The following is a 26,821-nucleotide window of genomic DNA, read 5'->3' as shown; positions in this document are numbered from 1 at the left end:
CCTCTTGAAGCTCATCAAGAGAATGCCAAGAGTGTGCAAAGCAGTAATCAAAGCAAAAGGTGGCTACTTTGAAGAACCTAGAATATTACATATTTTCAGTTGTACAAGCAGAGCCCTTGTAGCACTCAGTGGATGTTTTGAGCTGGAGTAGGATTCCCACCCCTTTTATAATAGATACAAAGACTCCAGCCAAGTCGTATTTGGTGCAATTTGTTTTATTTGCTTATCAACGGTATTTGCTGCTGCGGAGTGACGTTTCGGCACCTCCGTGCCTTCATCAGACTGCAGCAAAAATAAATATAGATATAATATAAATCAGTGAATAGAGTGCCGTATAACATGACAGCGGATACATAGCATAAGTCTCTATGTGCGTCATACATCCACAAACGTATATATTATAAGAGAGTAGTGGATTCACGGATCCAAATTTTTAAGGAACAAAAAAAAAAAGAAAAAAAGAAAGAAAAAAGAAAAGCAATCAGGTAAACTAAAATAATGGTATCAATGCATATTTTCAAATACTGAAGTTCAAGGCTGAAAGAGCCTCTCGTGGTAAGGACACAGTCAGGTGCCGCCATCTCTCAATCAAAGAAGGGAGGGCTGTGATGTGGGGTTAAGGGAATTATCAGGTAAGCAGTGGTTGTTTAACATTTTCTATTATTATCACTGTTAACACATTCCTAACAGACCAGCTATTAAGTACATGATAAAAAAATGGTGAGGGTCTAATGCCCCAGGAGCAACTTACCTAGTGCCGCTGGTGGAGGGAGTCACACAGGTGTGGACGCAGTCGGGAATAGACATGCGGTAGTACCGCTGACAGGTATAGGCGCCATGTCTGTGGTAAGGGGTACGGGGTTTAAATAACCCCGCGCTGCCCCGCCGTGTTAGCACGCCTCCGGAAAAAGGAAGTGCGTCACGTGGAACGCATACTATCGCCGCGATGCATTCCACCAACAGGAAGTATGTTGTTGGAGCGCACAGCGGTACCAGCAGTCACTGAGAAGAAAGGAGGGTAGACAGGACAGGAGTGGTGTTGTCATGGGGTGTTTGTAATGATGGTGCATGTTATGTAATGATCTAGTTTTGGGCTGCATGGTAGAATGGAACGCATCTGTAGGAAGTGCTGCGTTCCAGCGACCGGAAGTCGGTCATGGGGGTGTGTCGGTATACTGGGTTCTATGGCTACAAGGGTTGTATACGGATATGGCGAATGGGGCATCCAGGTCTGACAAGTATAACGGATAAGGGGATCAAGTGACTCCATATATACAGGAATACGAGAAATGAGGGGAAATGAAGGAAATGATACAAAAATGAAGAAGGATAAATGGTGTCCTAAAGAGTATAAGGGGCCATATTTAATTGAAAGGGTCATATAGTGGGTATGTCATAGTAGGGGCAAGAATAGGGACACCGCTGCTGTTATGGGAGCCGAGTCTATATGAGGAGTAGGAAAACAGTAAATATAATAAAGTATAATGAGGTATAATCAATGTGTAGAGGTGATGTATGTATAGGATGGGGACGTGCTATTGGATGTATCCTGGAGGTGATTGGTTGTATGGTGGACTATAGTAATTGGAGCCGACTATAATGGTAGAGTGTAGTGTGATGACGTCATGTGAGTTACTTAGACGGACATGGTTGTGAGATAGGGATATAACATACGACGTGGGTCCACAGTATGATACAACATAGAACATAAGACATAGGACTACATTGTGATACATAAAGGATACATTGCGGCACTAGAGTGGTCCTGGAGAATCAATGGGCCTGTGAAGAGAGAAAACATAGGTAGTTAATCAGTGAACATTATGGTCGTTATAATAGGGTTTGTATCTCGTATTCCCTGTTTAGTCCCCTTGGTTCCATGCTTTCAAACTTGTGTATCCAGAAGGCCTCTCTTTGTTTAAGTAGTCTTTGTATCTATTATAAAAGGGGTGGGAACCCTACTCCAGCTCAAAACATCCACTGAGTGCTACAAGGGCTCTGCTTGTACATGAAAAGAATCCCTAACCTGGTGAAGCACCGTGGAAAAGAACATGGCAAGCGACACGCTTTCCTTTCAAGAGGATGAAATTAACTCCATCCTATCCAAAGTCACCCTCACTAGTGACTTTCTACAAACGCCTAGCTCTGAATTCAAGGCTAGAGACCTGGAAAGAGAATCCAGAAAACTACTAAGCTTCGAATTGCACAGCGTAACCATGGCCGAATACTTGAAGGTCAAGCGTATACCTCGAGGCTTGAGGATACGAACAAGACCCACTTTCTTCAAAGATAACCCGGAGTACTGCTCCAAATTTGAACATATACTTAACAAATGTTCTTTCGACATCATGACGCTTACATTATCCTTTCTACAACAAGCCATTACAGACACCAAGGATCTTATTAAGAGTACGGAGGATCAACTAAATGCGATACTCTCACAAGAAGATTATGATAAACTACAGGAAAAACTAAAAACCCATCTGGCAACTCAACGAAAAGAAATTGAGGATACCAAGAGAAACAAGTTCCGCAGAGACACTGAGGACTACCGCTTAAGCAGAGTTTACCGATGGCCCGACACTACTTCCACCAATAGCAGATGGAGATCCTCCTCAACCGACTCTTCTAATTCAGGGTCCAATCGGGACCCACACTACCGCTCAAGACAACCAGAATTTCGACCACCAAGAGGCCAAAGAAGATCCCACAGAGGAACACACCTCCAGGGAACACAGTCAACATCAGTGACTACTAGATCACAGGTAAGGACACAGTCATTGGTTGTCAATATCTCATCTCAATCACTTAGTCCAGCAGACATGACACTGCTAGAAAAAGGCTTATCTTTCTGCCCATCCCATACACTCAACACCTTTCAATTAGAACTGGACCTACCCAGATTCTACAGACTCATAAGACTGACAGCACACTTCAGTACTACTAAAGAAAAAAACATTCCCCAAAGTCCCAATGCCCTCATCTCAAGCAAAGAACTGTCCCTAAGAAATAAGAGCACATATATGCCACCCAAAACCCAACCACCAGTAGAGACATTCATATCATTGGCACAGAAGGATATGCACTCTTTCAGGAAGAGCGTGGAAAAATATGAACTTAAATTCACAAATAACCTCACCCAGCTAGACAGACAGGCACTCAAAAACCTTACTAAACAAAAGAACATCATCTTCAAACCAGCTGACAAAGGCGGGGCCCTGGTCATAATGGACAAAAATCACTATACAGCTGAGATTTTAAGGCAGCTAAATGACCAAGACGTATATGAAAAACTTAGACCCTCACAACCCAACCACAAGCATAGCTGGGAAAATTTAAGAGACATTAACCCAACACATAGAAAAAGGTACCATAGACCAAGAGACAGCCAACTTTCTGACTAACAGACACCCAATCATCCCAGTTTTCTACACTCTACCCAAAATTCACAAAAATTTGCTCAACCCACCCGGACGTCCCATTGTAGCTTCCACTGACTCCATTCTCTCACCCCTATCCATCTTTTTAGAAAAAATACCGACCCCCGAGATTAAAAAAACTTAATCTTTCCTACTTGATACATCTGCTTTCCTGGACATTCTAAAAAACCTCGGACCCATACAAAAAGACACCATTCTAGTTACTTGGGATGTGTGTAGCCTATACACTTCCATCCAACATCAAAAAGGTATAGCAGCGGTGGATAAAATACTTCAGAAGACAGACAAACACCCAAATGTGATCACCCTATGTAAGGACCTACTTTCCATAGTTTTATACCATAACTTCTTTTTGTTTCAAGATCAGTTTTATCTACAAAAACAAGGGACGGCAATGGGGTCCAACGTGGCACCCCCGTACGCCAACAGCTATATGGCAGACTTTGAAGAATCTTACGTATATCCAGACAACAACTTCATAACACATGTACAACTGTGGAAAAGATACATTGATGATATCTTTTGCATATGGAACAGAACAACTGAAACATTACTCACATTCCATAATTTCTTGAATAATATCACACCGGAACTTCAATTCACCATTCATTTTGATCCTACAACAATTAATTTCCTAGACACACTAATAACCAAAAATCCAGACGGAAATCTCACAACCGACTTATACAGAAAACCTACCGACAGGAACAACCTGCTACATTTTTCAAGCTTTCACTCAACTAACACCAAAAAATCGCTCCCGATGTCACAATTTCAGAGGATACACAGAATTGTGCAAACAGAACCAACACAGACCAAGAGAATTAAAGAAATGCAGGAACGCTTCAAAGAGAGAGGCTACCCGGCACATCTCATAAAACATCCTATACATCCCCGCAATACCAACCGCCAAACCGGTAAACGCATTCCATTTGTCCACACCTACCATCCATGCACTAGAAAAATGGAGAATAGCCTCAGATCCCACTGGCACCTGCTGACTAGAGCCTATCCAGACATTGAGGAGTTTAAAAATCCAATCCTAATGTGTAACAGACGGCCTAAGAACCTACGAGACTTACTAGTCCGAGCAGACATTGGCTCAGCCACCAGAATACCCCGCCAGACATTTCTAAGGACACCAAAAAAAGGCACATTTCCCTGTCACCACTGCATTCAATGTTCCCACGTACAAAAAGGCAATAGCATCTCCCACCCATACACAGGCAAACAGTTCCTGATAAATGACTTCTTTACATGCGATTCTGACTTTGTTGTTTACACACTAAAATGCCCATGTGGACTCATTTATGTCGGCGAAACCACACAAACCATCCGCAATAGAATATGTCAACATAAATCATCAATACGCAAACAAAATCTCCTTCTCCCCGTTCCACACCATTTCAACCAGGCCTCGCATTCCATCTCCCAATTAAAATACCAGGTTATAGAGCACATCCCGACACCAAGAAGGGGTGGCGACAGAGTTAAACTACTTAAACAAAGAGAGGCCTTCTGGATACACAAGTTTGAAAGCATGGAGCCTCGAGGTATACGCTTGACCTTCAAGTATTCGGCCATGGTTACGCTGTGCAATTCGAAGCTTAGTAGTTTTCTGGATTCTCTTTCCAGGTCTCTAGCCTTGAATTCAGAGCTAGGCGTTTGTAGAAAGTCACTAGTGAGGGTGACTTTGGATAGGATGGAGTTAATTTCATCCTCTTGAAAGGAAAGCGTGTCGCTTGCCATGTTCTTTTCCACGGTGCTTCACCAGGTTAGGGATTCTTTTCATGTACAAGCAGAGCCCTTGTAGCACTCAGTGGATGTTTTGAGCTGGAGTAGGGTTCCCACCCCTTTTATAATAGATACAAAGACTACTTAAACAAAGAGAGGCCTTCTGGATACACAAGTTTGAAAGCATGGAACCAAGGGGACTAAACAGGGAATACGAGATACAAACCCTATTATAACGACCATAATGTTCACTGATTAACTACCTATGTTTTCTCTCTTCACAGGCCCATTGATTCTCCAGGACCATTCTAGTGCCGCAATGTATCCTTTATGTATCACAATGTAGTCCTATGTCTTATGTTCTATGTTGTATCATACTGTGGACCCACGTCGTATGTTATATCCCTATCTCACAACCATGTCCGTCTAAGTAACTCACATGACGTCATCACACTACACTCTACCATTATAGTCGGCTCCAATTACTATAGTCCACCATACAACCAATCACCTCCAGGATACATCCAATAGCACGTCCCCATCCTATACATACATCACCTCTACACATTGATTATACCTCATTATACTTTATTATATTTACTGTTTTCCTACTCCTCATATAGACTCGGCTCCCATAACAGCAGCGGTGTCCCTATTCTTGCCCCTACTATGACATACCCACTATATGACCCTTTCAATTAAATATGGCCCCTTATACTCTTTAGGACACCATTTATCCTTCTTCATTTTTGTATCATTTCCTTCATTTCCCCTCATTTCTCGTATTCCTGTATATATGGAGTCACTTGATCCCCTTATCCGTTATACTTGTCAGACATGGATGCCCCATTCGCCATATCCGTACACAACCCTTGTAGCCATAGAACCCAGTATACCGACACACCCCCTTGACCGACTTCCGGTCGCTGGAACGCAGCACTTCCTACAGATGCGTTCCATTCTACCATGCAGCCCAAAACTAGATCATTACATAACATGCACCATCATTACAAACACCCCATGACAACACCACTCTTGTCCTGTCTACCCTCCTTTCTTCTCAGTGACTGCTGGTACCGCTGTGCGCTCCACCAACATACTTCCTGTTGGTGGAACGCATCGCGGCGATAGTATGCGTTCCACGTGACGCACTTCCGGTTTCCGGAGGCGCGCTAACACAGCGGGGCAGCGCGGGGTTATTTAAACCCCGTACCCCTTACCACAGACATGGCGCCTATACCTGTCAGCGGTACTACCGCATGTCTATTCCCGACTGCGTCCACACCTGTGTGACTCCCTCCACCAGCGGCACTAGGTAAGTTGCTCCTGGGGCATTAGACCCTCACCATTTTTTTATCATGTACTTAATAGCTGGTCTGTTAGGAATGTGTTAACAGGGATAATAATAGAAAATGTTAAACAACCACTGCTTACCTGATAATTCCCTTAACCCCACATCACAGCCCTCCCTTCTTTGATTGAGAGATGGCGGCACCTGACTGTGTCCTTACCACGAGAGGCTCTTTCAGCCTTGAACTTCAGTATTTGAAAATATGCATTGATACCATTATTTTAGTTTACCTGATTGCTTTTCTTTTTTCTTTCTTTTTTTCTTTGTTCCTTAAAAATTTGGATCCGTGAATCCACTACTCTCTTATAATATATACGTTTGTGGATGTATGACGCACATAGAGACTTATGCTATGTATCCGCTGTCATGTTATACGGCACTCTATTCACTGATTTATATTATATTTTCAGTTGTTTCACACTTGTTTGTTATGTATATAATTCCACATGTGTTAATTCATAGTTTTGATGCCTTCAGTGTGAATCTACAATTTTCATAGTCATGAAAATAAAGAAAACTCTTTGAATGAGAAGGTGTGTCCAAACTTTTGGTCTGTACTGTGTATATATATATATATATATATATATATATATATATATGCATGCCCTATCCAGCAGTTTAATTAAAATGTCATTGAATAAAAGGTAAAATTAATGTAAAATATAGAGACTAAAATGATAGATGATAGTAACACATAAAATCATCAGGATAAAATAAAAAATGTACGACCCATAAGAAAGGCATATTTTATAAATAAAGAATAATAAATATAGTATAAATAATACATTCTGGAACAGTATCTCTTCTAAAATCTATAATAAAATTAACAAAGAAATACATAAATACTGAATACATGTTCAGGAGGTCCATGATATAATGTTGTTGTTTAGAAGGAATGGGATAAATGCCCCTACTCTGTAGAAATTCTAAGTGCTAATTAAAGTTGCTTATACTACATAAAGAATAATATATGATGTATATAAAAAATTTGGCGATGGCATAAACAAATATATACTGTAGATGTATACAGTCACTGAGTGCTGTGCTCGCGGATCAAACTATCATAGAGAGGAAACAAATGCTTCAATAGATTTGAACTAGGGATGAGTGAACCCAAACTGGAAAGTTCGGGTTCGTACCGAACATTGCAGAGTCCAGGCACCTGAACCCAAACACGGACTTTGCAGCGGAAGTCTGCGTTCTGATGCTGAATAAAGCTTGTTGAAAGGCTACAGCAAGGCCAATCAACAAGCTTTTAAGCTGTGGGAACTTGAAAGCCATCACAGTCATACCTAGTATTGGCATGGCTGTGATTGGCCGGCGCAGCATGTGACCTGACCTGTATAAATGCCAGTTTATGTGTGTATTGCCGCCATTCTGTTCTAACTAGTGTAGGGATAGGACGCAGCTGCAGTGAGGGACAGTGTTAGTCTTTTAACCACTTCAGCTCCCCTAGCTTAAACACCCTTAATGACCAGGCCACTTTTTACACTTCTGCACTACACTACTTTCACCGTTTATTGCTCGGTCATGCAACTTACCACCCAAATGAATTTTACCTCCTTTTCTTCTCACTAATAGAGCTTTCATTTGGTGGTATTTCATTGCTGCTGACATTTTTACTTTTTTTGTTATTAATCGAAATTTAACGATTTTTTTGCAAAAAAATGACATTTTTCACTTTCAGTTGTAAAATTTTGCCCAAAAAAACGACATCCATATATAAATTTTTCACTAAATTTATTGTTCTACATGTCTTTGATAAAAAAAAATGTTTGGGTAAAAAAAAAAAGGTTTGGGTAAAAGTTATAGCGTTTACAAACTATGGTACAAAAATGTGAATTTCCAATTTTTGAAGCAGCTCTGACTTTCTGAGCACCTGTCATGTTTCCTGAGGTTCTACAATGCCCAGACAGTGCAAACACCCCACAAAGGACCCCATTTCGGAAAGTAGACACCCTAAGGTATTCGCTGATGGGCATAGTGAGTTCATAGAACTTTTTATTTTTTGTCACAAGTTAGCGGAAAATGATGATTTTTTTTCTTTATTTTTTTTTCTTGCAAAGTCTCATATTCCACTAACTTGTGACAAAAAATAAAAACTTCCATGAACTCACTATGCCCATCATGAAATACCTTGGGGTGTCTTCTTTCCAAAATGGGGTCACTTGTGGGGTTGTTATACTGCCCTGGCATTCTAAGGGCCCTAATGTTTGGTAAGTAGTTTGAAATCAAAATCTGTAAAAAATGGCCGGTGAAATCCTAAAGGTGCTCTTTGGAATGTGGGCCCCTTTGCCCACCTAGGCGGCAAAAAAGTGTCACACATCTGGTATTGCCGTACTCAGGAGAAGTTGGTCAATGTGTTTTGGGGTGAGAGAAATATCTTGGTCAAATGCCAACTTTGTATAAAAAAAATGGGAAAAGTTGTCTTTTGCCAAGATATTTCTCTCACCCAGCATGGGTATATGTAAAATGACACCCCAAAACACATTGCCCAACTTCTCCTGAGTACGGAAATACCACATGTGTGACACTTTTTTGCAGCCTAGGCGGGCAAAGGGGCCACATTCCAAAGAGCACCTTTAGGATTTCACCGGCCATTTTTTTACAGATTTTGATTTCAAACTACTTACCACACATTAGGGCCCCTAGAATGCCAGGGCAGTATAAATACCCCACAAGTGACCCCATTTTGGAAAGAAGACATCCCAAGGTATTTCGTGATGATGGGCATAGTGAGTTCATGGAAGTTTTTATTTTTTGTCACAAGTTAGTGGAATATGAGACTTTGTAAGAAAAAAAAAAAAAAATCATCATTTTCCGCTAACTTGTGACAAAAAATAAAAAATTCTAGGAATTCGCCATGCCCCTCACGGAATACCTTGGGGTGTCTTCTTTCCAAAATGGGGTCACTTGTGGGGTAGTTATACTGCCCTGGAATTCTAGGGGCCCTAATGTGTGGTAAGTAGTTTGAAATCAAAATCTGTAAAAAATGGCCGGTGAAATCCTAAAAGGTGCTCTTTGGAATGTGGGCCCCTTTGCCCACCTAGGCTGCAAAAAATTGTCACACATGTGGTATTTCCGTACTCAGGAGAAGTTGGGCAATGTGTTTTGGGGTGTCATTTTACATATACCCATGCTGGGTGAGAGAAATATCTTGGCAAAAAACAACTTTTCCCATTTTTTTATACAAAGTTGGCATTTGACCAAGATATTTCTCTCACCCAGCATGGGTATATGTAAAATGACACCCCAAAACACATTGCCCAACTTCTCCTGAGTACGGCGATACCACATATGTGACACTTTTTTGCAGCTTAGATGCGCAAAGGTGCCCAAATTCCTTTTAGGAGGGCATTTCTAGAAATTTGGATCCCAGACTTCTTCTCACGCTTTAGGGCCCCTAAAAGCCAGGGCAGTATAAATACCCTACATGTGACCCCATTTTGGAAAGAAGACACCCCAAGGTATTCAATGAGGGGCATGGCGAGTTCATAGAAAAAAATTTTTGGGCACAAGTTAGCGGAAATTGATTTTTATATTTTTTTTCTCACAAAGTCTCCCATTCCGCTAACTTGGGACAAAAATTTCAATCTTTCATGGACTCAATATGCCCCTCACGGAATACCTTGGGGTGTCTTCTTTCCGAAATGGGGTCACATGTGGGGTATTTATACTGCTCTGGCATTCTAGGGGCCCTAAAGCATGAGAAGAAGTCTGGAATATAAATGTCTAAAATTTTTTACGCATTTGGATTCCGTGAGGGGTATGGTGAGTTCATGTGAGATTTTATTTTTTGACACAAGTTAGTGGAATATGAGACTTTGTAATAATAAAAAAATAAAAATTTCCGCTAACTTGGGCCAAAATAAATGTCTGAATGGGACCTTACAGGGGGGTGATTAATGACAGGGGGGTGATCAGGGAGTCTATATGGGGTGATCACCCCCCTGTCATTGATCACCCCCCTATAAGGCTCCATTCAGATGTCCGTATGTGTTTTGCGGATCCGATCCATGTATCCGTGGATCCGTAAAAAACATACGGACATCTGAATGGAGCCTTACAGGGGGGTGATCAATGACAGGGGGGTGATCAGGGAGTCTATATGGGGTGATCACCCCCCTGTCATTGATCACCCCCCTATAAAGCTCCATTCAGACGTCCGTATGTGTTTTGCGGATCCGATCCATGTATCCGTGGATCCGTAAAAAACATACGGACATCTGAATGGAGCCTTACAGGGGGGTTATCAATGACAGGGGGTTGATCAAGGACAGTGGGGTGATCAGGGAGTCTATATGGGGTGATCACCCCCTGTCATTGATCACCCCCCTATAAGGCTCCATTCAGATGTCCGTATGTGTTTTGCGGATCCGATCCATGTATCCATGGATCCGTAAAAAAACATACAGACATCTGAATGGAGCCTTACAGGGGGGTGATCAATGACAGGGGGGTGATCAGGGAGTCTATATGGGGTGATCACCCCCTTGTCATTGATCACCCCCCCTATAAGGCTCCATTCAGATGTCTGTATGTGTTTTGCGGATCAGATCCATGTATCCGTGGATCCGTAAAAATCATACGGACGTCTGAATGGAGCCTTACAAGGGGGTGATCAATGACAGGGGGTGATCAATGACAGGGGGGTGATCAGGGAGTCTATATGGGGTGATCAGGGGTGATCAGGGGTTAATAAGGGGTTAATAAGTGACAGGGGGGGTGTAGTGTAGTGGTGTTTGGTGCTACATATTACTGAACTGCCTGTTTCCTCTGGTGGTCGATCCAACAAAAGGGACCACCAGAGGACCAGGTAGCAGGTATATTGGACGCTGTTATCAAAACAGCGTCTAATATACCTGTTAGGGGTTAAAAAAATCGCATCTCCAGCCTGCCAGCGAACGATCGCCGCTGGCCGGCTGGAGATCCACTCGCTTACCTTCCGATCCTGTGAACGCGCGCGCCTGTTTGCGCGCGTTCATAGGAAATCTCGCGTCTCGCGAGATTACGCATATATGTGTGACTCTGCGCAGGGCTGCCGCCTCCGGAATGCGATTGTCACGACCGCTACCCCAGCAGCAGTCGTGTCGCACCAGACGGAGGGGAAGGGGGACCCTTATCTACGGATGGGAATAGTATGGCCACCCCTGACTAACCCTAAGCTGGCACCTGTCTGCCCTGATACCCTAGACGGGGTGTGAACCCGTGCGGCGAGCAGGATACCTAAACCCTCAGACACCCTAACAAGACTAGAGTGGGGAAAGGCCGATGGGAGCACTAGTCACCATTACTCATGTCTAGGAGAACAGCAGGGGAAGACAGCAACAAACAATCTATATCAAAGATAGACTTATCCAGTCACGAGCCGAGAAGGCGATCCCAATCACGACAGTCCACGCCGGACAAGAGCTCCACAGCAACACCATCAAACGATCTCCTTCAAAGGTCAGAATAGAACTGGAAGTAAGGACTATATCTGGCAATGACTGCAAGTGAAAGTGAAACTAATATAGTAGCTGGGAGTGGCAGACAGGACTCACCTGAGAAGGATGCCTACAAACTCCCAGTCAGGACAAAAAGGTTCACAAGGCAAAACCCAGATGACATACCCTGAACCACGGAGCAAACTCACAAGCTATCGCGAGTAGCAAGTCGCTGCGACCTTCTCCTCCCAGACCTGTCTGGATCAGTCACAGTCGTGACAGCGATCCTGCGTTAGGCGGTCCGGAGGCGGTTAATCTGTATGTAAAGTCTGCGGGTGATCTACAGCCATTTTTTGAGGGTACAATATACCTCCTTTGCACACGTGACTAAAATACAATACTTAATCTGGCTGTTAATTCTGTCGGTGACTTTTAGTCATTCTTTGGGGTGACATACAAATCCTTTGCACCAGTGACACAGAAATACAATACCTAATCTGGCTGTCAATTCTGTAGGTGACCAATAGCCATTTTTTGGGGTGAAATACAAATTCTTTGTACCCGTGACACAGAAATACAATACATATTCTGGCTTTTATTTCTGTGAGTGACCTATAGCCATTTTTGGGGTGCATATACCTCTTTTGCACCTATGACACAGAAATACAATAGTTAATCTGTCTGTTAATTCTGTAGGTGACATAAACACATTTTGGGGTGCAAAACACCTCCTTTGCATCCTTGACACAGAAATACAATAGTTAATATGTCTGTTACCTTTCCCAACTGTCTGTTACCTTTCCCAACTGGTTCAGGACCCGACTAGAGGAACAGCCATACTGGACTTAGTATTAACCAATAGACCTGACAGAACAACAGACGTGCAGGTCGGGGGACACCTGGGAAATAGTGACCATAAAGTAATAACCTTCCAGTTGTCATTCAAAATAGTGTTTCTTCAGGGAGGAACAAAAATACTAAACTTCAAAAAAGCAAAATTTAGCCAACTAAGAGAAGCCATAGGCCTAACTAACTGGGACAAAGTCCTCAAAAATAAAAATACAGCCACAAAATGCGATATTTTAAAAGCATCCTAAAATATAATTGTGAGAGGTACATACCTTATGAGAATAAAAGGTTAAGGAACAAGAAAAAAACAATGTGGATAAATAGAACTGTAAAGAAAGCAATAAATGACAAAAAGAAAGCATTTAAATCACTAAAACAGGAGGGTAGCGAGGAAGCACTGAAAAACTATAAGGAAAAAAATTATGTAAAAAACAAATAAAAGCGGCCAAACTAGAGACCAAGAGAGTAATTGCCAAAGAAAGCAAAACTAACCCTAAAATGTTCTACAATTATACAGTATAAATGATAAAAAGTATAAATCTGAAGGTGTCGACCCTCTACAGGGGGGGGGGGGTTGCAGAAAGCAATGAGGAGAAAGCAAAGCTATAAAATATGTTTTTCTCTACTGTATTCACTGAGGAAAATAAACTGTCAGATAAAATGCAGAATGTAAAAGTACATCCCCCATTAAAAGTGGCCTGTCTGACCTAGGAAGAAGTATATTATTGCAGGGTAAGCAGCACTCCAGATCCCAGCATGGGAAAAATGCCGTTAATAAGGGTAGTGGTGCTCGCGGGTAGAGATCCTGGCTGGGGGTCCCATCACGTACCAAAAATACATTGAAATCCACAGAACTCATCAATTAGTGAAAAAAAATTAGGTCTTTTTATTCAACCAGCATCATAACAATAGCGATGTTTTGACCACCTCTGGTCTTTACCAAGCAGCACTGCGTCTTAAAAAGATTAAAATAGACAAATCGCCAGGACCAGATGATATACAACCCCGTATCCTAAGAGAATTAAGTAATGTCATAGCCAGACCCTTATTTCTGATATTTAAGGACTCCACAGGATTGGTGCATAGCAAATGTGGTGCCAATATTCAAAAAGGGTCCAAAAACAGAGCCCGGAAATTATAGACCAGTAAGTTTAATATCTGTTGTGGGTAAACTGTTTGAAGGTTTTCTAAGAGATGCTATCTTGGAGTACCTCAATGAAAATAAGCAAATAACGCCATATCAGCATGACTTCATGAGGGATCGGTCATGTCAAACAAATTTTATCAGTTTCTATGAGGAGCTAAGTTCTAGACTTGACAGCGGCGAATCAATGGATGTCGTATATCTGGACTTCTCCAAAGCATTTGACACGGTATCGGGACTGGGAGAAAATGTCTGAATGTGGGTAAGTAACTGGCTCAGTAATAAAATACAGAGGGGGGGGGTTATTAATGGTACACACTCAGATTGGGTCACTGTCACTAGTGGTACCCCCTACCAGCCTGCGAGTCCTGGCCCTGAATGCCAGCATTACCAAATTCCTGTCCTTTGAATGACTTAAGGAGGTAAGATCATTCCAGACCCTTCCCACCAACAACTCCTCCCTTCCCCCAGTAAACACACAAAACCCGAATTCTTGGTGGAAAGGCCATAGCAGCCGTTTAATAAATAACAATATTATCCAACATCATTATAATGCAAACATGAGATATACATATATGCAAACATCAAAAATACAATGTACCAACAATCACTTTGCGGAAGGATCCTAGAAGGCAACCCAAGCAAGTTGCTATCTTCACTCCACACATCTTATCTTTTACCCTCGGCCGCACTCTCCGACCCAAGGGCACCGAATCCTCCAGAATCAATATCTTCCTCTACCCCTGTAGGCCTTTTAGCCCGACAGGAGCCCCCAGCTTTCAGCTTACCAAACCACATAAGATGCACGTTCCAACGTGTCATGCACCTAATAAAACGTAGAATTGCCTTCCAGGACCCCCCGTTAACCTGCCATCGACGCACATAGGAGACACCTCACCTATGGGCGTCCCGCCACACCCTGAACGCTGTCTCCAAACCCTCCTGGAGCCCCAGTGCCCACAAGTCCATCCCAATCTCGTTAAGATGAACCCCATCAGCCCTGAGGAATTGAGGTGAAGCAACCTCCAATTCCCGGTGACGTACCACAAAACCGCCCTGCCGCCGCACAAAGCGCCCCACCTCCTTGTTCACCTTTCGCACGCGCCTTGTTAATGAGATCCACCGACCTCGCAAAACGCCATGAACTCCTTGCCACCACATCAGACCATGCGACCAGCAAATCCGGGAACTCCTCAGTCAAACGCAGCAAATCCAACTTAACATCACGAATGACATCCCTCGAGCGGCGAACACCCAAATCGTTCCCGCCCACATGCAGAACCACAATGTCCGGACACCTATCCAGGGAAGCGTATTCATGGAATACAGTTAACACACGCCCCCACAGCATACCCCGCACGCCAATCCACCGGACCTGCAAGTCCTCCGGCCGGAAACCTAACTGCCGTCTGCTCCTCCTCACGTCCGCTCTCAACGCTCCCCAATACACATAAGAATGGCCTAAAATCCAGGCCAAACAAGAAGACGGCGATCCTGTAAACAAACAAAAGAAATTAGCACCCAAACCTACAATAACAAGTTGGTAAGGCTGATTAGTCAGCCTGCATTTGTGGGAGGGGCGGAGGCTCTTCATATACGAGCCACACCTTCACTTCCAGGCGTGTGTTTTCAGGTGCACAGCTGCTGCTGGGTGTCATTAGCAAACTAGCTTCTCTGGCGGTAGGAGTCTTTCTTTGCAGCATGGAGCTTGTTATTTTGCTCTCTGCTACCGTGGTATGCACGCGCCATACTATGTAAGTAGGTTGGGCCGAGGCCGTCTCTCCTGGCCGGTCGGAACCGTCTTTGCCTCAGAATCTGCTACCTCAGGTTTGCTCGTTGGGCCTAAATACTTCTATTTCTTTTCAACTTTGTTTGTTGGTAATAGGAGTTAGTTCCTATAAATCTTACAAGTTTCACTTTGCTTCGTTCGTCTCGTATGTAAAGTTACTTCAGCCGGTTTGCTGTAAAAATAGTTACCCGGCCTGCACGTGATGTCACGTTTGGAGATCGGACGCAGCTGTTATTGTTTAGGCCTCATGCTGTAGCTGTTCCTTGCCATGTGTCTCCCCCCCCCTCCCCCGCTACCACCATCTTTAGACTTCATGTATTTCACTGCTCCATGTGCTTAAAAACCCTGCCGCACTTTCATGCTCTGCTGTTATCCTGAGCGGCATTTACACTTTCGGCTTTTATTTCATGTCTTATGCTGCATCCGCACGTCCTTACTGTCCTGCACTTTTCTACTCTTGGTTCGTATTCACTCAGATTGGTCTCCCATGCAAGCTGCATTCACCTGTTGGCTGTTACATCTCATTCCGTCCCCAGCTGACAGCCGGATCCGTATTACACGCTTGTTATTACATGTTGTATACTCGGCTTACTGCCATAGCTGCTACTGTTACTCCGTTTTCATGCTCTGGACGCACCACCCTGGTGTTCCCACCTTGCTCCACTCACAACCAGAGCTGCGTTTATACCAAATTTCATGCTCTGCTTATACCCAAAGTTGTGTTCACACTTCTACTGCTACACCAGGTCGTATACCCCACCAAAGCCGCTTTCCATGTCTGCTGTCACATCAAGTTAATTTTCTGTTCACATCCAAAGCTGCGTCCGCATGTCTGCTTTCACATCTTGTCCTACACTCCTTTCACTACTAGAGCTGCGTCCACGTGTCTGCTTTCGCATCACGTCAATACTCTGCTCACTTTCAGGTTGCATTTATACGTCTGCTTTATACCATGCTTTTCATGCGCTACCCATACTCAGAGCTGCGCCCATACCATGTTTTTTAGGTACCACTCACATCCAAAGCTGCATTCACCCATTTGTTGTTACATCATGTGTTGTACTCTGCTCACACTCAAAGCTGCATTCTCCTGTTCATTGCTACGTCATTGTTTTGCTCAATCCCACTGGGGCAGTCTGCACCCACCGCTCTGGTACCGCTCTCCCGACAAACATAACTGCGTTCTTTTCAGGCTTACGTTCCCTTCCTCGGTGGTCTGTTACATTCCATAGGCCTACTTTCTGTTTTAATCCTGGTTCATATTCACTCAGACTGGTCTCCTTTTACTTCTGGTTCGTATTCACTCAGCTTGGTCTCCTGTCCCAGTTCACCAAACAGCTCCTCAGCAGAGGTCAGTAGGCCAGTAAGTTTCCTGCTATGTTTTCACAAGCTGTTTATTTGTTTGTCATGATAAGAGACTTCTCTTAGCGAACTTGCAATGCCTCAGGCTCTTGTTTTTTCTCCCATATCTGTTTCAATTTCATGTTTACCTTTATGGTTTGCGGTGGTTAGTGTTTTATGTATGCACGTGCTTCGGATTACTAATGTCTACATTTTTAACGCCTGTTGGCAGTCATCTTCCTTAGGCCACCTTCTAGCCAATCCAATCATTCAAGTCGCTTCATATGCCATCAGGTCCAGCTTACGTTTTAATTACTTATCGTCACTGCAACGTCATCCCTTTGTCTTCGGGGGCCCTTTGACTGATCCGGCCTCATGGCTCCGGGGGCCCCATGACCGTTTTTTCATGTTTTGTTTGTTAGGGGTACGACATGGTTGTAGGCTGATTAGTGCTCCAGGTTTGCTGTTGGAGGGGGTCATGGTTATGCGAGTCCCCAGGCATTCTGGTGCTGCATAAGTGGTTTATTAAAAAAATAAAAAAAATAAAAATTCATAAGAGGCTCGCACGAGTGGCTCTTCGCTTATAGGACCTCACGACTGGCATCGTCATTCGTAGTTCGAATGGTCATCTGATACTTGTTCCGCCATAAGAGGCTCTCACGCATGGCTCCTGCCATAGGGGGACTCACTCTCACGCATGGCTCCCGCCAAAGGGGGACTCACTCTCACGCATGGCTCCCGCCTTAGGGGGACTCTCACGCATGGCTCCCGCCATAGGGGGACTCTCACGCATGGCTCCCGCCATAGGGGGACTCTCACGCACGGCTCCCGCCATAGGGGGACTCTCACGCACGGCTCCCGCCATAGGGGGACTCTCACGCACGGCTCCCACCATAGGGGGACTCTCACGCACGGCTCCCGCCATAGGGGGACTCTCACGCACGGCTCCCGCCATAGGGGGACTCTCACGCACGGCTCCCGCCATAGGGGGACTCTCACGCACGGCTCCCGCCATAGGGGGACTCTCACGCACGGCTCCCGCCATAGGGGGACTCTCACGCATGGCTCCCGCCATAGGGGGACTCTCACGCATGGCTCCCGCCATAGGGGGACTCACTCTCACGCATGGCTCCCGCCATAGGGGGACTCTCACGCATGGCTCCTGCCATAGGGGGACTCTCACGCATGGCTCCCCCCATAGAGGGACTCTCACGCATGGCTCCTGCCATAGAGGGACTCTCACGCATGGCTCCCGCCATAGGGGGACTCTCACGCATGGCTCTTGGCTTAGAGGATTTCACAATTGTCATCGACATTGGTAGGTCATACGGCCATCTGATACTATTTTCCATGGCACACCTTTCAGAAGTTTTCTTTTGTTCATTTATATTTTACAGATTGGTACTTGCGGTTCATTTCAGCCTCATTTCATTAAGAAGCTTTACCCCATGTCTTTGTCTTTCTAGGTTATCGAGTCCCGGTTGATTACTAAACCCGTTGGGTTAAGCCCCAATCTTTTCCCCAGCCGGCCTTAATTCTAAGGTTCGCATCCTGGCCCCATGGGCCACTGGTGGTTGCTTCGGCCCCATGGCTTCAGGGGTCCGACCAACGGTTGTCAGTCCACCTGTGCAGCTATGCTTTTGAATGACATATCTTTACCTGCTTGCCAGCTTATTTTATTCAGGTTTAATTTTAGTTTGTCTGTTGTTATCTCAATTTTCTGTCACCTTTCCCTTCGTCTTTTCAGGTCATGCAGTTGAACTCATATTGGGGTCACCTTCCACGTCGGTCAGGTCTCGTTCCTAACTATATTTCGCCTTGCATGTTATTCATCGGGGGCCCGATGACCGCTTCGGCCCCATGGCTTCGGGGGCCCGATGACCGTTTCGGCCCCATGGCTTCGGGGGCCCGATGACCGTTTCGGCCCCATGGCTTCGGGGGCCCGATGACCGTTTCGGCCCCATGGCTTCGGGGGCCCGATGACCGCTTCGGCCCCATGGCTTCGGGGGCCCGATGACCGCTTCGGCCCCATGGCTTCGGGGGCCCGATGACCGCTTCGGCCCCATGGCTTCGGGGGCCCGATGACCGCTTCGGCCCCATGGCTTCGGGGGCCCGATGACCGCTTCGGCCCCATGGCTTCGGGGGCCCGATGACCGCTTCGGCCCCATGGCTTCGGGGGCCCGATGACCGCTTCGGCCCCATGGCTTCGGGGGCCCGATGACCGCTTCGGCCCCATGGCTTCGGGGGCCCGATGACTGTTTTCAGTCCTGCTGGGCTGATTGCCTGGTTGGTTGTCCATATGTGCATCTGGGCTGATTTGGCCCCTATGTATCGCATACATACCTGCTTCCCTAATTTCCTAATAATCCATGTTGATTGCTAACTTTATGTTTTGACCGCAAACTGGTCCGGTTCGCCCTACAGCATAATTGTCATGTCTTACGCAGATATTTAGTCTTTCTTTAATTGTTCATGCTTTCGTTCAGGTCCTGCCAGAGGAAGAACAAGTAGGGCAATTCCCTCTAACATTTCAGTCTCTGATCGTAGTCGATCATATCTTGTCAACCAGGTCCCCGCGCAAAGTCTTTGCCTTTTTACCACGACCAGGAATTCATTTTCAGATAGTAGGTCGGTCTTCACGTCTCAAGCGTAAAAACAATTCTCAGGGGCACACAGTAGAACAACGCGCGGACCACGGCTAGCAGTTAGCTGTTGTCTGGGGAACTATTCAAGGATTCTCTTCCTATCTACATGGTTCTTTTGGCCCTCATTCCTGGATAGTCTGGGCAGTTAGGTTTTGGTCCCATGATCTCCTGGGGCTAGGACATTGCCAGTACTCGCACTAGAACTAAACTTTACAAGTTTCAGTTGGTTTTTATGATCCATTTCACAATGTATTCCCGGTCCTCCATTCCGCTTTGGGACAGTATCCGCAATATTGAGCATCATGTCTCTGGCCTTGTCATCCACAAGATGGGTTGTAGGTCTCCTACTGGTCTTGCCTCATATACTCCGAATTTTCGCTCTAGATCCCTGACGCCTTGCAGTTGGCTTGGGGATTAGTTTGCACATGCCATTCGAATTCCTTGTCTACCCTACTTGGCTTGGTTTTTGCCCACTTATAGGCCTACCCACGATCATGGCTTAGGGCACACAACAAGCCATTTAGTCAGGTCAGCTAAGACACGCCTAGCTGGGTTAAGTTGTTCCCATTGTTTCTCTCCCTAGGGTTCTTCGGATACCTCTTGGCCGTAGCCATGACCACAAGTTGGTAAGGCTGATTAGTCAGCCTGCATTTGTGGGAGGGGCGGAGGCTCTTCATATACGAGCCACACCTTCACTTCCAGGCGTGTGTTTTCAGGTGCCCCACCCTCCCTCCCTTATCTTCTCATTTCCACAGGGTATGCCCACTTATAGGCCTACCCACGATCATGGCTTAGGGCACACAACAAGCCATTTAGTCAGGTCAGCTAAGACACGCCTAGCTGGGTTAAGTTGTTCCCATTGTTTCTCTCCCTAGGGTTCTTCGGATACCTCTTGGCCGTAGCCATGACCACAAATTAAATAAATAACACACACACTCCACCCACTGACTTTACAACATATGAGGACGAATATAGGAACGAAAGCAAGCGGACTCCCACCTGCCAATCCTCCTAATAGCCTCGTCCCCCAAACCCCATCTGGCGGCTTCAGTTGCCGCCCCAATATGAAAAGAATGAGACGCAAACCCACTTGCCGAATAACCCGCCGCTGTCAAACATTTCCGGAAAACCGCAACAAATTGATAACGAGACAAAGCCGAACCGTCCATATGAACCAGCAACGAAGCCGGCCCTCCCGGCCGGAGCGCCAGAAAATCCTCCAAACACCGCACCGGGCACAACACTGACCCCAACAGAGGCCACAACCAAATGCACACCCCTCTACCCACCTGGTCCGTCTTGGACCTACGCAACCTACACCGCAATCCATCCCCCCCAACACTCACATCCTCCCGCAGCAAACCACCACCACTCACTCGACTGTTAGCCACAAGCTCCGAGACCCGAAAAGCTCCAAAGAAAGCCAATGAAAACGCCGCCCGAAACAAACACACCTCATACCAAGACGTGCACACCGTCTCCGCCTGGTCCCACAATGACTGCAACACCTGAAAAGAAACCGGACGTCGCACATCTTTCCGAACCCCACTACGACGATATCCCTTCAAACCCTGCCGCACCAAAAAACTTCTTGAAACATCCGCCAAACCCCGCAACCTCAACCAAAAGGCCACCGCCGCCACCCTTTTTGCCGCAGCCGAGAACGACAAACCTGCACTAAACGACACACCCACAAAATACACCAGCAACGAATGAAAATCATCAAACCCTTCACACCCCCCCACCTGCTCTATCAAACGCTCCCACTGAGACCACACAGAAGAATAAGCTGACCACGTACTGCTACTCACGGACCGCTGAATTAGGTCTAACGAGACCCCAAGGCCACGCTCCAGAGCCACTGAGGACACGGCAGACCCGTCACTTCCGCGCCCGGAACCAGACTGCGAAAACGATCCCACTGGAAACGAGAGAGCATCAGCTATGCAATTATCAACACCTGGAACATGCACCGCCACAAAACACGCATTCAACCTCAGACCATTCAGAACCAGGCGCCGAAGCAACCGCACCACTGGTGGGGAATTGGCTGACTGACTATTCACCGCCTGCACCACCCCCAAATTGCCACAACAAAAACGCACCCGCTTGTTCCTCAACAACTCTCCCCACAACTCAGTGGCCAAAACTATAGGGAACAACTCCAACAACGCCAGGTTCCCAAGCAAACCAGCAACCCTCCATTCCTCAGGCCAAACCCCCGCACTCCACTGCCCCTGACAAAAAGCACCATAGCCACATGCCCCCGACGCGTCCGTGAACAATTCCAAATCTACATTAGAAATGGGCGCCTCCATCCAAACAGAACGACCATTAAATTCCTTCAAAAAACGCTCCCACACTTCCAAATCCGCACGCACCTCACCCCCCAACCGCACAAAATGAAAGGGAACCTTCACACCCGCCGTGGCCCTGGACAAACGCCTACAAAAAACTCGCCCCATGGGCAAAATCCTACAGGCAAAGTTCAATTTACCCAAAACCGACTGCACCCGTCTGAGCTGCACTTTTCTCGCCATACACAAAAACACCACTTCACTACACAAATCAACCACCTTATCCTCGGGCAACCTACACTCCATAGCCACGCTATCGATCACGATCCCCAAAAACTTCACAGTTGTAGACGGGCCCTCCATCTTCTCCCGCGCTAACGGAACCCCAAAACTCTCCGCCACCCGCTCCATGGTATGCAACAACACCGAACACACCCTTGACCCAGCCGGGCCCAAAAACAGAAAATCATCAAGGTAATGCAACACTGAACTCCATCCCGCCTCTCGCCGCACTACCCACTCCAAAAAAGAACTAAACATTTCAAACAACGAACACGAAATCGCACACCCCATGGGTAAGCAACAATCCACAAAAACGCCCCTCCCACTTAAAACCAAGTAAACGAAAACTATCCGGATGAATTGGCAACAGGCAAAACGCCGCCTCAATATCCGTCTTAGCTGTCCCTTGCCCAAAACGCCGCACCCACCTAATCGCCTTGTCAAACGACGTATACGACACGGAGCACAAAACCTCATCAATGCCGTCATTCACGGAACCCCCTGCCGGGTAAGACAAGTTGTGAATGAGCCGAAATTTGTTAGGTTCCTTCTTAGGAACTAATCCCAAAGGCGAAACCCACAAATCCGGCAATGGACATTCCACAAAGGGGCCCACTACCCTACCAGCAGCCACCTCCTTCGCAATCTTGTCAGACACCACCTCAGGATGCTGCAACGCAGAAGCCAAATTACGCGCCGCAACCCCCGAACCCACTGCTGAACACGGAATCCGAAAACCGTCCCGAAAACCGGCCAATAACACCTCCGCCGCCCCCTTATTTGGATAGTTCTCTAGAAACGGCTCCATCACGTCCACCCTCACCGGGGTCACCCCTCTTCTGCGTAACCTCAAATCCCCTCCCTCTACCGCGCTTGAAACACCGCGCAAAACTATGGGCTCCCCCACAACCGGAACACTCATGTTTAAAACGGCACTCTGAAAAATACTTGCAATATCCCTCATTGAACTGCCAGCAACATCCCCTTTTGTTCCTTCCAGCCGCATCGGACGCCGAGGGACCCCCGGCCGCCCCACGAAAGGGCTGGCTAACCCCTTTTGGCGCCGCCATCAACCGCATCCACAGACCAATGTCCTTATGGTCCCAACAAATACTAGGCCTAACCGCCTTCCTCTGGCGAAACTGCTCATCGTACCGGAGCCACGCCACCCCACCATACGTCCGATACGCCTCCCCTATGGCGTCCATATAGCAAAAAAGGGGCGAACAGTGTTCAGGCGCCTTTTCCCCCACCACACTGGCGAAAACAGCAAAGGCCTGCAGCCAATTGAAAAATGTACACGGATTTAACCTGTACCTCCGCTTCTCTTCCTCCTCCTTTTTACTCTCATCCGGCTTTCCCCTATCCAAATTAAATTTGTCCAACGGAAGTAACGAGAATATCTCGACATACTCGTCCTTCCAAATCTTTTCCCTGACCTCACTCTTCAAATGAGCCCCCACCGGCCCCTCAAAGCACACGTATACCTCCCCTTTCGCAGCATCCGCCAACCGAACCTCGTCCACGGCAGCCCCTTTACTGCCTCCACTCCCGGCGACCTCAACCACCGCAGACCCTGCCCCTATGACAGGGGTGTCACCAACTACAGCCACACTTAAACGCACCCCCTCCCCAACCGCCGGCGCAGCAGCCCAAACGGCGGTTGTTGAAGCCCTGGTCTTCCACCGCGACAATAACGACCACATACCCGTCAACAATTAATGAGCCAACCCCTCCTCCCCAGACAACGAAGTCACACCCCCCCCCCCAACAGAAACCTGACCTGACGTCCTCTCACCTGGCTGTCCCTGGGGCATCCTCCCAGCAGCCGCCGACCTCACCGATGCTCCTCTCTGCGTCGACCCAGCCGAGGACCTGGACGTTGAGGGACACGCGCCGTCCGCATCATCCATCCGACATCCGATCTCCCACGCTTCCTGGCTGACTTCTCCTTCCTCCAAAGACTGATCGGCCGTGAAACCCCCGCCAGAATCCACGTGGTGTGGCTGCATAGGCGCCAATTCCCTGCAGGCCGACCCACCATCAAGTGGCCGCTGCACAACTCCCGACACAGGGACGTCCCGCCCCAGCTCCACGGCCTGTCCACCGCGAGCCACAACTTGAACTCCTGTAGAAAAATCGTCAACTTGCTGCACCGCGGGCGGAACAAAGTCCAGTCCCCCAGCCAGCGCATCACTCAGCAAACTTCTGCCTGGTACAGAGGACCGACCAGCAGGTGGCGACATTGCAGCACTCCTCAGACCACTGCCTGGTGCTAAGGATCGACCAGCAGGTGGCGACATAGTAGATCTCCTCAGACCACTGCCTTGTGCCGAGGACCGACCAGCAGGTGGCGACATCTCCTCATTCCCCCTACTGCTGCCTGATACCGCGGACCTACCAGCAGGTGGCGTCAATCCAGCACCATCCCGGCGAAGCTGCACCTCAGAAGACTGCCGCCATCCTTCAGACCTGGACCGTGACGCCGCCCGCCGCCTCCTGGAATCACCGCCCGCTGCCTGGCCCCCACCGGAGGTAAGTGAGGCCGCATCCACATGTCCTCCTTCCCCGCTGCTGCCGTCGGTCACACTCACAGACCGCTGCGCCGCTCGCTGCTCGCTAGAGGATCCGCCGACCGCAAGGCCCCCACCGACAAACAGTGAAGCCGCATCAAGCCGGCCTCCTCCATCGCTGCCGCTACCGGACTCACTAACAGCCCGGCCGCCCCCCCCGCACACTGCCCCGAGCCACAGAACCGCCGCGCGCCCCCCCCCCCCCATGCCGGGAACGGGACACCCGCTGGGCACTAACCCTCACCTCTCCAGCAAGCGCACTACGCGGCGCCGAATTCCTCCCACTGCGCCGGCTGGCAGAAACACTTGCCACCCCAGCCGACCGCAGTGGAGGGTCCCCAGGGGGGCTCCTCAAACGCCGCCGGGCCCGAGGGGTCGCCTCCGGGCTCAAACGTTCAGGCGGCACCGATCTCCTGGCCCTCAACCTCCCCCCCGCCGCAACCGGAGGCACGCTAGGGGCCTCCACTGCAGCCTGCAGACTACTAACCAGCCAAGCCGAACCATGCTGTTCTGCCGCTGCCCGCACCGCCGCCATCAAATCCTCAAGAGACGCCATAACACTACACTATCCCGCACGCAACTCGCCAAGGCGCAACGGACACTGGTGCCGTTCCCGCCCCTAACCCCAGACTATATATGGCGCGCAAACTGCCCTGCCACCCCCACGAACCCTCCCCTGAAACACTACACCCCTTCCCAACCACTTTAACCCTAACCTGCCTGGAAACTTTCCCCTTCCAGTCAATTTCCACTGCGCTACATCTGCGCCTCGCTCCGTTGTCATACATTCTGCCATTCTGTCTGGTGGAGACGGACAGTTTTAAAAACGTTATGGCAGTGGCTGTGCCACAGTATGTGGTTCCCAGCCACCACTACTTTTCCAGGCGGGCCATCCCTGCCCTGCATGAACAAGTGGCAGACAAAATCAGATGTGCGCTGCACATTGCCATCATTGGCAAGGTCCACATAACCAGCGATAAGTGGATCAGTAAGTATGGGCAGGAACATTATATCTCCCTAACTCCCCTAACTGTTTAATTGTGGCGGCTGGGCCTGAGGCAGAAAGCGGTTTGGTGCATGTCCTACCACCACCAAGGATTGCTGGATGTTTCTCAGTGTCTCCTGTTGCCTCCTCCTCCTACTCTGCTTCCTCCTCTACTGACTCCTCATCCTCCTCTACCACCTCCTCATCCAGTCAGCGTAACACCTGCACCACCAACTTCAGCACAACCAGGGGAAAGGACAGTAGGCTGTTCTGAAACTCATCTGTTTGGGGGGAAAAATCTACACCACGCAGGAGCTGTGGATAGACCTCGAAGAACAAACCCATGAGTGGCTGGTGCCGCTGAGCCTCAAGCCCGTCCTGGTGGTGTGCAATAATGGGCAAAATCTTGTAGCAGCTCTAGGCCTAGCCAGTTAGACACACATCCCTTGCCTGGCGCATATGCAGAAGTTCCTGAAAATTACCCCGAGATGTATGAGCTGCTGCAGAAAATGCAGGCCGTCTGTGTGCTGTTTCGACTACTTGACCAACATGGCCAATGCTAATGATGCTGTCATCAGTGTTACTATCCCATTTCTATGCCTCCTTGTAAAAACACTCCAGGTGATGGTGGATGAGGTGGTGGCACAAGTGGAAGAGTAGGAAGAACAGGGATCACACACGGTTATCACACGATTCACACGGTTATCAGGCTAGTCATCCACATGTAGCTTAAAAGAAAAGGGTTTTGTGTGCAGTTTCTAAACGCTCTTCTTTTTTAAAGTTGCAGTCCCAAAAACCAGGAGTAGGTCCATTCTCCCTAAAAAATCTGAACAGTACACACAAAAGTATGGGTCCACGCTAAATGTCTCTTAAGTAGAGGATTGTTCACAAGCAGTTACTTTTCCAGAGGCCATTCCTTTTTAATCCCTGGCTTCCGACCTCTTCAATCACTAAACCAACCGGCA

The 26,821-nt window shown here is 47.4% G+C and overlaps 1 protein-coding gene across 1 annotated transcript in view; it reads right to left on the bottom strand.

The window, feature by feature from the left end:
• LOC120978048 (cyclic nucleotide-gated olfactory channel-like) overlaps positions 1–26,821 on the bottom strand; it is a 332,263-nt gene that overhangs the window by 212,225 nt on the left and 93,217 nt on the right. The window lies entirely within an intron of this gene.

This window comes from Bufo bufo, chromosome 8, assembly GCF_905171765.1.
Source record: "Bufo bufo chromosome 8, aBufBuf1.1, whole genome shotgun sequence".
NCBI classification, from domain to species: Eukaryota; Metazoa; Chordata; class Amphibia; order Anura; family Bufonidae; genus Bufo; species Bufo bufo.
Note: the sequence above shows the minus strand (reverse complement) of the source record. Positions and strands in the feature narration are given on the sequence as shown.